Source organism: Eriocheir sinensis, chromosome 9 (assembly GCF_024679095.1).
Source record: "Eriocheir sinensis breed Jianghai 21 chromosome 9, ASM2467909v1, whole genome shotgun sequence".
Lineage (NCBI taxonomy): Eukaryota > Metazoa > Arthropoda > Malacostraca > Decapoda > Varunidae > Eriocheir > Eriocheir sinensis.
The window spans coordinates 6,159,241-6,171,358 of NC_066517.1; the positions used below are offsets into that span (position 1 = coordinate 6,159,241).

Below are 12,118 nucleotides of genomic sequence, written 5' to 3' on the forward strand. Positions count from 1 at the left end.
TAAATACTTGCCTGCGCCAGCGCTTTAGGCGTGGACGTTATAAAAAAAAGTTTGGAATTCTACAGGAGTAAGTCTCAAAACAATGACAAAATGGTTTATCCAGCATGAACTTTCCCCCATTTGTGCCGGATAAACAAGGTTCTACTGTAATATACTAATTATTGTTACTATCAAAGCAGCAGTATTATTATGATATTTTTAATTATATTTAAAATTAAAGAAAATTGTTAGTCTGAATTTTTCTGATTATAATTGATTATAATCACTTGATTTTAATCATGGCAACCATGCTGAGAAATGTACTATATGAAACTACTATAGGAGCCTTCATAGGTCCCTAATGTCTAACAGCCTATTTCTCTTCTCCAGCGTTATGGTGGGGAAGTGACGGAAGAAATGGGCCCCCACACAGTGTATTTGGTGCCTGATCCTGCTGATTTACAAGGCAGAAAGGACACACAGCCTCCTTACAACACTTTCACACGCATGTTTATCCATGACTCTGTGTATGGAAAGAATCTCATGAAACTCAAAGATTACTGGTACGTATGATTGCCCTCCTCAGAGTGTTACCTCAAAATGAATTGATCTCCTACATATGTTAGGCAAGGCAAATTGACTGAAATGATTAGAGTGATCACTTGTGAAAGAGACAGGAGAAAACAGGGCATTAGGTTTTCTTAAAATATTAAAGGGGTGATTGTATTTCAGTCTGAATGTGGGTTCATGTGGTAGCATGAGTCTAGCACAAATCTTTGCTTTCTAAACTCTCTGCCTATGAAACCTCTCCATCTCTCTGTATTTTTATTTATCTTTTTTAGGTCAATACCATATTTCCCGCCATATAAGATGCAATTTTTTTAAAAAAGAAGATTTAAAAAATCACCCTGCGTCTTATACCCCGATGGTTAGGTTTTGGTAGGCCTAAGGGTTATTGTTATTGGTAACCAACACCCAAAACACCTCCGTTTGACACAGTAGTTCCCAGATGTCTCCAGAATGAATTATGCAAATACCGTATTTTGTTGCGTATAACTCGCACTGTGCAGTATATGCCAAAGGTTCAAATTTTGATTGATTTAAAGAATGAATAGTGTGATGCAATAGAAAAGGAAAGTGTGAATAAGCAGAAGAGAGGACATATGATGCGATAAAAGCATACAGGTCACACAAAGAAGACGTGCCACACATGGAGCCGAGGCGCGGCGGGAACACTAAACACAAAGCGCAACACTGCCAGTCACCAGTGTGCCGGGTACCTTGGTGGTGATGGTTAAAGCGGCTATTACACAGGAACAATATTGGTGGAGCAGGGTGCTGCCTGACGTGGCTGCTTGGCAACCGTGGGGCGGACTTGTGCGGATTAGTCTGGAGCTATTTCTGCTGTGCAGCGGGCTGGTCAGCTGACGTTTTCTGTGATACATGTTCGAAAGAACGGATATCCGTGGATGACTAAAGGGTTTTTTGTAAATGCATTTTTGTTTCTCATTGTAAAAATAACTATATTAAAACATAATATGATTGACAGAAATTAATCAACATCTCTTTCTACTTGAAAGTAGGTATACGGTCCCTGAAAGTCAAGATTAAGACCAAAATTGCCCATCAAACGTTGCATCCCTGAGTGATTAGTTCCCTCAGTAGCTCGGCGAATGTTACCACCTGCACACTGCGCAGTGAGTGAATCTACCAACCAACCCTTTTGTTTACCATTTCAAAGTCACAGCTGCTTGGGGTAAGAGTACTGTAATTCTTCAACCAACAGTGGAACACTTTGAACACAGAGAAGGGCACAAAGCAACATACGTTATCATAGTATTGTAAGTAAGGTGGCTTATTGTAATACTGCATATACTAATTAAAAAAAACTCCACATTTTCCCTGAACTATTATAATGTTCATGGAAAATGTGGAGCTTTTTTAATTTGTTTATAAATATATCTTGCCAAATTAGAGGTGCGTCTTATACTCCAGTGTGTCTTATATGGCGGGAAACATGGAATTTCTGCTGTAGTAGATAGTCACTGTTTTACCTTAAGCCTATCAACAGTGGTGTTCTGCAGGGCCCTCTTGTCTCCTGCTCTCTTTCTACTTTTCATTAGTGATCTTTTCAAAACAAACTTTTTTATCCACTCTTATGCTGATGATTGTACTCTGCATTACTCTACATCTTATAACAGAAGACCCTCTTAACAGGAATTACAAACCTCAAGGCTGGATGCTGCAGAGCGCTTGACCTCTAACCTTGTTATCATTTCTAAATGGGGCAGAAGGAACTTTGTGTCCTTCAGTGCCTCAAAACTGTATCTAAACCTTTCAACTCTACATAACCTTCCAAACATCTGTCCCCTATTCTTCAATAACACTCAGGTGTTTCCTTCTTCTACAATATAAGTTCTGAGGCTCTCCTTAACTCAGAATCTTGCAGGGGGAACTTCATAATTAATTTCTTGCTAAATCAGCTTCCTTGAGCTTAGGCATTCTTTGTCATCTCCACAAATTTTTTTCCTCCCAATGCTATCCATATCCACTGGACTTGAGTGATTTCCAGTTCGTAGACTTTTGGTTCCCAGACTGGTGTTCTCCCCTATTAGTCCGGGATATCAAGGGCCGAGTGTACCTACTTATACATTTGAACTTTCAGCACTTATTCTGCAGTCACTTGTTTATCTTCAATTCACTACTCCAGTATTTAAGGAAGGTTTTTGGAACTCACAAATGCAATGTCTTCATATATATGCACCCATCCCCCTGCTTTTGCACCTTATTATAGTGAAACCAGATTGGCGAGATCATCGTGGTGTTGGGCTGTTGGCTCTTAGGTCCTTTCCTCCCCGTCCTTTCCTCCCCGCCACTCTGCCACACAGTCCCAACACCTGTCTCTTCCTCTCATATGTGACCTATAGCTAACATATGAAAGGAAAAGATAGGACCTGTGGGAGCCAACGCCAAAACATTCTCACCAATCTGGTTTCACTATAGTTATGAAACTGTGCATGGAAGTTGATATGCACTGTAGCTGAATTGAAAAATCAATAGGAATAGTATACGGCCCCCGGACCATTTGGTCTGTTATTCGGTAGGATAGGATGTACAGTCATAACTCAGTCTTCTTTTTTTTTTTGTCGTGTACCCCCTTAACCATTCACACAACCAAATGCAGAACAAATGGCATTCCGTATTTTAACCACTTCACTCCAGGATGCATGCACTGTGTTCAGTGGCTCAGTACGTGGTGCAGTTTGCCGCTGTCCTCCTCACTCGCATGGTTGCCGATAATTATCTTTTTTTTTTTAGCATAATTTTGTCTGCTTTGATCATTATCCTTGTCATTTTGCTGTGTGACTCACTCATGATGACATTACATTTGTTAGAGTAAAACAAAATGTATATGTATGAATAATCAAGCCACATAATGAGTAAGTCCTCATCTGGATATAAAATCCATCACTCCTGGAGGTTTGTATGAGGCACATAACTTTCCAACCAACTCATCATCAAAGAGTATCTTGAGAGTGTAGTAAAAGACATCAGGCATGAGTCCCCAAGTGCAGAATTCAGTCCAGAAAACTGACACTAACTGGATGTTTGTCAGAAAACGTGTCTCCAATAAACTCTCAACCTTCCTCACCTCTACCTCAGGAGCCTCAAGCTCATTATCACTCATGGAGTCATGATCATCACCACTGTCACTATCCTCCATGTCTACCACACGTTCATCCTCAATACTGTCATCAGAAAGGTCATCCATAATGACTGGGAGACAAGTTACTCCTCTCAACACCAAAGACAAAGTGAGTGGGTGGCAGCAGCGTTACGGGCCGGCCAGCCAGCCAGGGGAGTGTTGCCATATGGGTGTCAGCACAAATATTTTCTGTTTTATGATTGAATGACGACCAAAGGGGGTGGAGCCAAGATCTGAGTGAGTGATGCATTCCAAGGACACACCGCTTTCCCTGTAACCCAGTCCGAGATTCGTATTCCTCTGAGTCACGAGCACAGAGGGATGACGCACCAGGTGAAGCAGCGAGTAGCTGCATGGGTGAGCCATGATGCACCTCGTGCATTACCGTAGTGAAGGGGTTCATAGGATTCACATTAATTTCAATTGGGAAATTTGTTTTGGTTTACAAGTGTTTTGGTGTGCGAGCAAAATTCCGAAACTAATTAAACTTGTAAATCGAGGTATGACTGTATTTACTTTATTAGCAATGCTATAGTTTTATTCTATTGGGGAGGTAATGGCTGAGTGGTTAGTTTGTCGGTCTCACGTTTCACCACATCCTGATGTGAGTTCAAATGTGCTGCTACTAGCCAAGAATAGATGGTGCCTCTATAAACACTTGCCTGTGCCATGATGGGCTTGGGCTGACCACCAGGCCCAGCCAAGAAAGCCTGCCAGTTCTATAGGTGTGGACATAAAAAAAAAAGGAGCTTCTTTAGGAGTCTCAAAACAACAGCAAAATGGTTTATCTGGCTGGAGCTTGCCCCCATTTGTGCCAGATAAACGAGGTTCTATTGTACATGGGCAAGGGGAGACATGAGGAGTGTAATAGATTAAAATAGAACCTTGTTTATCCGGCACGAATGGGGGTAAGTTTGTGCCAGATAAACCGTTTTGCTGCTGTTGTGAGAGTTACTCTTACAGAATTGCCACTTTTATTTTTTTTATTTACTATATATATATTTTTTTTTACCTCCAGGCCTATAGTGCTGGTAGACTTTCTTGGTTGGGTTTGGTGGTCAGCCGAAGCCTGTCATGGTGCAGGCAAGTGTTAACCTTTTCGTTGCTAAATACTCGCAGCAAGGATTAGCATAACTTGCCGGTGGTGCTAAATGCTCGCTGCGAGCGCCAGTCGCACTCAAATTTCCCGCGTATGAGAGTGTTCCAACACTATTTCTCACCCCACTGCATTGCCAATTCTGTGGGTTTTCCACTAAATTTGGTGGAAAATCATATCAGCCTAGCGCAGAAAAGCGCGGAAAATCTACGGATGAGTAACTGGTGGATGTTGTAGTCAAATATAGCAGCATTTTTGCATAGCTTCACCTATCACCTGACTGATTTTTTGACCAAATAGTTGTAAATTTTGCAGTTGGCAATACTACCCTGCTAGCACCCCATCAAGAAATCCACTCAGTAGTTGCCTCAATATGGCAGACCGTCACGCATGCACAAATGTACATCTTCACAGGCAACACCCCATGAACGTGCCTGTACGTTCGCAGGAGAGGCTTACATAACCGAATATTATAGATCGCCTCCGCTTTCCAATGGTGTTTTTTTTTTTTTTTAGCTGTGCTGAATAGTTTTTGAGATGCAGCGGTTAAAAGAGACCCCTCTCCCCCCACTTGGCTGCCCGAGTGTTCCTGGGGGGATAGTCTTGCTATGAGTGATTAGCAATGAAAGGGTTAATAGTGGCGTTATCTCTTTTTGGCTGGTATCGGTGGATTGGAATCCACTTCATCCAGGACGAGACGAAACACGGCACTGGCTTGCTAACCACTCAGCCACTGCCTACCCAACAGAATAGAACTCCTATTAAATTGTTAATAAAGTAAATACATTGGTACCTCATGATTTGAACGCCTTTCAATTTGAACAATTCCCAATTTGAAGACATTTATCAAACAAATTTTGTCTTCCAATGTGAATGTGCATCGCAGTTCGAACACAAACAAATGACTGCAGATGAAGCAACCAGTGTAGCCAGGTCGGTGAATGTCACCAAAGTGCTTATCTACCCCTCCTTGTATCTCGATCCCACCCATCTGTGTGTGTGTGTGTGTGAGAGAGAGAGAGAGAGAGAGAGAGAGAGAGAGAGAGAGAGAGATAGGCTGCTCTCTCTCTCTCTCTCTCTCTCACACACACACACACACACACACACACAAGGCCCGTCTCCAGGAGGACGGCCTTTCAACATTTTACTCCGGGAAATCTGTGCATAGCACCGGTGAATCAGTGGGATATTTTCCATGACCTTACGTCTGTGTCCTTCCCTTCCCTCTCCTCCATTTCCCTCCACAAAATGCATTGACATGTGTTGGCAATATTTAGTTGACAATATATATCTGGTTGACAATATTTGAGTGATCTGGCCACAGTGCACAACATAAACCCATAAAAATGTTAAAAAAATATGAGGATTTTGGGGTCTGGAATGGATTAATTTTTTCTACATTAATTTCAATGGGATAAATTGCTTTCTAATTTGAACATTCTCAATTCAAAAAGCCCAAATGAACCAATTAAGTTCGAATCATGAGGTACCACTGTACATCCTATCCTACCTAATAACAGGCCCAGTTGTCCAGTAATAATGGTGAAAGGCAGGTCTGGATACGATGGAACAACACACTTATCTATGGCGTGGTGAGGAACATGTGCTCATGTTTACAAACAATAAAAGACTATCGCCTTGTGCCGATGATAAAAATAACTTTATAATTATTAACGCTACCCTACAATGCCCATATTTTTTTACTAAATCATCATTTAACATTTATAAAGTACTATTACTACATATTCAGTTACCAAAGTGTTGAACTTTTAAGTGGAACATGAAATTAAGTGGAACTTTGGGAAGGCAGTGGCCGAGTGGTTAGTGTGTGGACGTGGTGAGCCCGAGGACCTATCGCTCAAGCTCACCATTTTATAGTTTTGGGGACATATTCATTTTTCTTAAACCAATTTAAGAAAAATGAATGCATCCACACTACTATAAAACGTATAAGAGACAAGCTTAACCCTTTCTTTGTGAGTGGTGTGGGACGCAACTATCCCCTCAGGTGCAGTCGGGCAACCCAATGGGGGGTCTCTTTTAACCTCTGTATCTCAAAAACTATTCATTACAGCTTAAAACCAAAAACACCATTGGAAAGAGGAGGCCCAGATCTATAGGAGTCGGTTAAGTATGCCTCTCCTGCGAATGTACATGCATGTTCAGGGAGTGATGAATGTGAACACTTACGTCAGTGCGTTCGGGATGATCAGCCATATTGAGGGAACTGCAGATATCTCTCTTTGAGGTTCTGGCAAGGTACTATTGCCAACTGCAATATCTACAACTATTTGGTCAAAGAATCAGTCAGGTGATAGGTGAAGCTATGCAAAAATGCCGCTATATTGGGCAAGAACATCCACCAGTTACTCGTCCGTAAATTTTCTGCACTGGGCTGATATGATTTTCCACCAAATTTAGTGGAGAACCCACTCAATTGGCAATCCTGTGTTGTGAGAAATATTGTTGGAACACTCATATGCGGGAGATTTGAGTGCGGCTGGAGCTCGCAGCGAACTTTTAGCACCACCAGCAGATACGCCTAACACTCGCTGCAAGCGTTTAGCAATGAAAGGGTTAAGAGACGAGGATTAAATGCACCAATTGGTGCATTTTTTTTTTTCTTACAATAAAGGAGACAGCTCAAGGGCACAAAAAAAGTAAACAACAATAAAAAAAAAAGCCTGCCACTCGCTGCTCACAAAAAGAATCCAAAGAGGTGACCGAAAGAGAGGTCAATTTCGGGAGGAGAGGTGTCCAGATACCCTTCTCTTGAAAGAGTTCAAGTCATAGGCAGGAGGAAATACAGAAGAAGGAAGATTGTTCCAGAGTTTACCAGCGTGAGGGATGAAAGAGTGAAGATGCTGGTTAACCCTTGCATAAGGGGTTTGGACAATATAGGGATGAGCATGATAGAAAGTCGCGTACAGCGGGGCCGCGGGAGGGGGGGAGGCATGCAGTTAGCATGTTCAGAAGAGCAGTCAGCGTGAAAATATCGATAGAAGATAGAAAGAGAGGCAACATGGCGGCAGAAATTAAGAGGTAGAAGACTATCAGTAAGAGGAGGAGAGCTGATGAGATGAAGAGCCTTAGACTCCACTCTGTCCAAGAGAGCTGTGTGAGTGGAGCCCCCCCACACGTGAGATGCATACTCCATACGAGGGTGAACAATGCCCCTGTATATGGATAGCAACTGCGCAGGGGAGAAGAACTGGCAGAGACAATACAGAACACCCAACCTCGAGGAAGCTGATTTAGTGAGAGACGAGATGTGAAGTTTCCAGTTAAGATTTTGAGTTAAGGATAGACCGAGGATGTTTAGTGTTGAAGATGGTGACAGCCGAGTTATTGTCGAAGAATAGGGGGATAGGTGTTTGGAAGATTGTGTCGAGTTGATAGGTGGAGAAATTGGGTTTTTGAGGCATTGAAGGACACAAGGTTCCTTTTACCCCAATCGGAAATGATAGTAAGGTCTGAGGTTAAGAGTTCTGCGGCCTCCAGCCTGGAGTCATGTAATTCCTGTTGAGAGGGTCTTCTGTTGAAAGAAGTTGAATAATGCAGAGTGGAGTCATCAGTGTATGAGTGGATAGGACAGTTTGTTATGGAAAGAAGATCATTGATGAATAACAGGAAGAGAGTGGGTGATAGGACAGATAGGACAGGGATTGGAACGGTCACCCTTCTTAGGCACAGGCTGTACGAAGGCGTACTTCCAGCAGGAAGGAAAGGTAGATGTTGATAGGCAGAGGCGAAAGAGTTTGACCAGGCAGGGTGTCAGCACGGAAGCACAGTTTTTAAGGACAATTGGAGGCACTCCATCAGGTCCATAAGCCTTCTGAGAGTTGAGGCCAGAGAGGGCATAGAAAACATCATTAGGAAGAATCTTAATAACAGGCATAAAGGAGTCGGAGGGGGGATGAGTAAGAGAAATATGCCCAGAATTGTCCAGAGTGGAGTTGTTACAGAAAGTTTGAGCGAAGAGTTCAGCCTTAGAGATAGAAGAGACGGCAGTGCTGCCATCTGGGTTAAGAAGAGGCGAGAAAGAGGAAGAAGTGAAATTGGAGGAGATATTTTTGGCTAAGTGCCAGAAGTCTCTGGAAGAATTAGAGAAAGCAAGGTGTTGACATTTGCTACGAAGAAGAAGTCGAAGAATAGATTTGGCACGATTCCGGGCGGAAATGTAAAGGTCATGGTTAGCGAAAGTTTGAAGGCTCTGGTACCTTTTGTGAGCTGCCTCTCTATCTTTGACAGCATGAGAACAAGCATGATTAAACTAAGGCTTTTTAGCATGGGGAGTAGAGAAAGTACAGTAATCCTTCGCCATTTCGCGGTTCACTTATCGCGGTCTCGCTGTATCGCGGATTTTAAAATTGTAAATCTTTAGTTTCGTATCGCGGATTTTTCGCTATATCACGGAATTTTGCAGTATAGAGGTATTTTAATACAGTAATCCCTCGTCTATCGCGGGGGTAGGTTCCAGAACCCCCCACGATAGGCGAAAATCCGCGAAGTAGCGACCTTATATTTTTATTATTATTTATATATATTTTAAGGATTTATAAACCCTCCCCACACTCTTACAAATCTTTCCCACACTCCTATTGACCTTTCACACACTCTTATAAACACTTCCTACGACGTTTCGTTGTTGCAACTCGGTCCCAGTAAATGATACTATAATTCTTGTTTTGACTTTCGACATTTGCTTCGTAAACACGAACTTCGCGCAGGAATTAGTTTGGCGGGGCGGAAGAATACTCAGAGAACGTAGCTCATTTCTTTAATATCACAATTAGGTAAATGCGGAAGGGGAAGGGGAGGAAAGGGACAAAGTGGGTCATGAAAAAAAATACCGATAGAGGATGTAAGAAGGGAAAACAAGAAAAAGTAATGGAGAAAACAGGGAGAGATAAAGAGGATGAAAACAAGGAGAAGGGTGTGGGGAGGGAGGGACAGTGGGGAGAGTGATGTCAGGTCCTGAGGGTGTCGGGTGAGCTCCTGAGGGAGGGTCAGGTAAGGGGTTCAGTCAGGACATGACATGACTCTCACTTTCGCCCCTCCCTCCCCACACCCTATCCATTTCACCTTTTGTGTGTGTGTGTGTGTGTGTGTGTGTGTTTACCTAGTTGTAAACACATACACACACAGAAGGGGAAATGAAAAGGAAGTGGGGAGGGAGTGGCAGAAGGGAGTCGGGTCAGGGCTTTGGTCAGGACCTGACCTGACTCACTTCTGCCCCTCCCTCCACACACCCTTCCCATTTCCCATTCTGTGTGTGTGTGTGTGTGTGTGTGTGTGTGTGTGTGTGTGTGTGTGTGTTCATATAATCTAATGGGGAAGGAGAAAGGGAGGAAGAGTGATAGAGTGAGAGATAAGACTAAAGATAAGAGGGTGTGAGAAAGGAGGAAACAAGGGAAATGAGAAGAACATAGGGAGACTGCAAGAGGTCGGGTGGCCTACACAGGGCAGCTCCAGAATCCCCCCCACGACTCACGATGGGTGAGGTGTAGTTTCAGGGATTACAGGTAGAGGCTTGATCCTCGTTTACCTTTGGTACATGCGTACGCTCCAGTACCCTGTCTCCTTACTGCACCCACACCTCACTGCCACCTGTCATCCTCGTCCATGTAGCTATCCAGTCTACTCTTAAAACAAGCTATCGTCCCTCTTAACACTCTTAAACCAAGGTATGACTGTATTTCCACCTGTCAACTTGACTCTGTCTTCCAAATACCTATCCCCAGTTCTTCAATAACACTTGGCTGTATGACTGTATTTCCACCTGTCAACTTGACTCTGTCTTTCAAATACCTATCCCCAGTTCTTCAATAACACTTGGCTGTATGACTGTATTTCCACCTGTCAACTTGACTCAGTCTTCCAAATAACTATCCCCAGTTCTTCAATAACACTTGGCTTTCCCCTTATACACTAAACATTCTTGGTCTGTTTTTAACAAAAAAATCTCAACTGGAAACTCAAATCTCATTTTTTGTTAAATGAGCTTCCTTAAGGTTAGGCACCACTGATGCTGTATCCTTTGTTGAAATGCTTTTCTGCTTTTTCTGTATTGTATGATGTGTAATGATATGTATATGTGTATAGTTGAAGTGGTAAAAAAGTCATCTTTTCTTTTCAGGGCCCATAAATTGAAAAATTTTGATGAACAGTTTGACCCTCAGAAGGTCATGAATGGATATCTCACCTGGGAGGACTGCACGAAGGAAATGTCCCGGTGAGTATATATGAAATGCCAGAATTTTTACTCTTTACTACACTCCCACACATCCTCTGCATGTAACGAAACACACAAGAAATTAATCCAGACAAGGAAAGGTTTGCCGGCGCCGGGGATCGAACCTGCGACCAGCGTAACGGGAGAGCCACTCCTTTACCAGTCGGCCAAAGAGGTACCCCACTGGCTAAGTGGGTTATGGGAGGCTTGCCCATCAGGCAAGTCGTGTCACTACATAAAGACATGAAAGACCCAGAGTTGGTTTGAGATCAGTTATGTCCTCTGTGATACTACACGACTCCCCATACCTATTTAGATTAATTTCTGTGTGTTGAGTTCCCATTTTCTATGAACTTCGGAGAGCATGGGCCATCACTCTACCTGTTACCCTCTCGGGGTGACACAACAGAACCACAGGAGAGGATGCCCACCGCTTTTGCCACCAGTGAAATGCCAGAATTTTTCTCTTTCCTACACTCACACACGGCCACTGCGTGTAATGATACACACGAGAAATTAATCCAGACAAGGAAAGGTTTGCTGGCGCCGGGGATCGAACCCGCGACCAGCGTAACGGGAGAGCCACTCCTTTACCAGTCGGCCAAAGAGGTACCCCACTGACTAAGTGGGTTATGGGAGGCTTGCCCATCAGGCAAGTCGTGTCACTACATAAAGACATGAAAGACCCAGAGTTGGTTTGAGATCAGTTATGTCCTCTGGGATACGGAATTATGCAAGGGGCAAACTGGTAATAGGTTCTTTGGAAAGAATTATAAAAGGAAGAAGTGTGATTAAGGGAATAAAGAAGGTATAAATAATCAAATTATATCTGCAACTGTCATGATACACATTGTGTGTTTGTATTTTTTGCCTCATCAGGCCTCCTCTTTTAACCTCTAAAGGATGAGTGACCTGCTGGCAGAAACATTGGTGGGTTTCATAAAAGGTTGAGTGTCCTGTGTGTGGACACCTCTGTTCTCTTTTCTTTCCCTTGTTTGTGACCTTTGCTATTGTTCTACATCTGAAATACACTAATCGACAACCTTAGGCCTAAATACATGCATACATAGGCCTAGAGCCTCAGATTTATACCTGTTGCTGT

At 42.9% G+C, this 12,118-nt stretch overlaps 1 long non-coding RNA gene across 1 annotated transcript in view; it reads left to right on the forward strand.

Moving 5' to 3' along the window:
- The first annotated feature begins 370 nt into the window (after nucleotides 1–370).
- Nucleotides 371–12,118, forward strand: part of LOC126995871 (uncharacterized) — a 34,923-nt gene continuing 23,175 nt past the window's right edge. The window contains exons 1-2 of the long non-coding RNA XR_007750756.1: nucleotides 371–542; nucleotides 10,921–11,016. This is a non-coding gene — a long non-coding RNA (uncharacterized LOC126995871). The remainder of the gene's footprint in view (nucleotides 543–10,920; nucleotides 11,017–12,118) is intronic.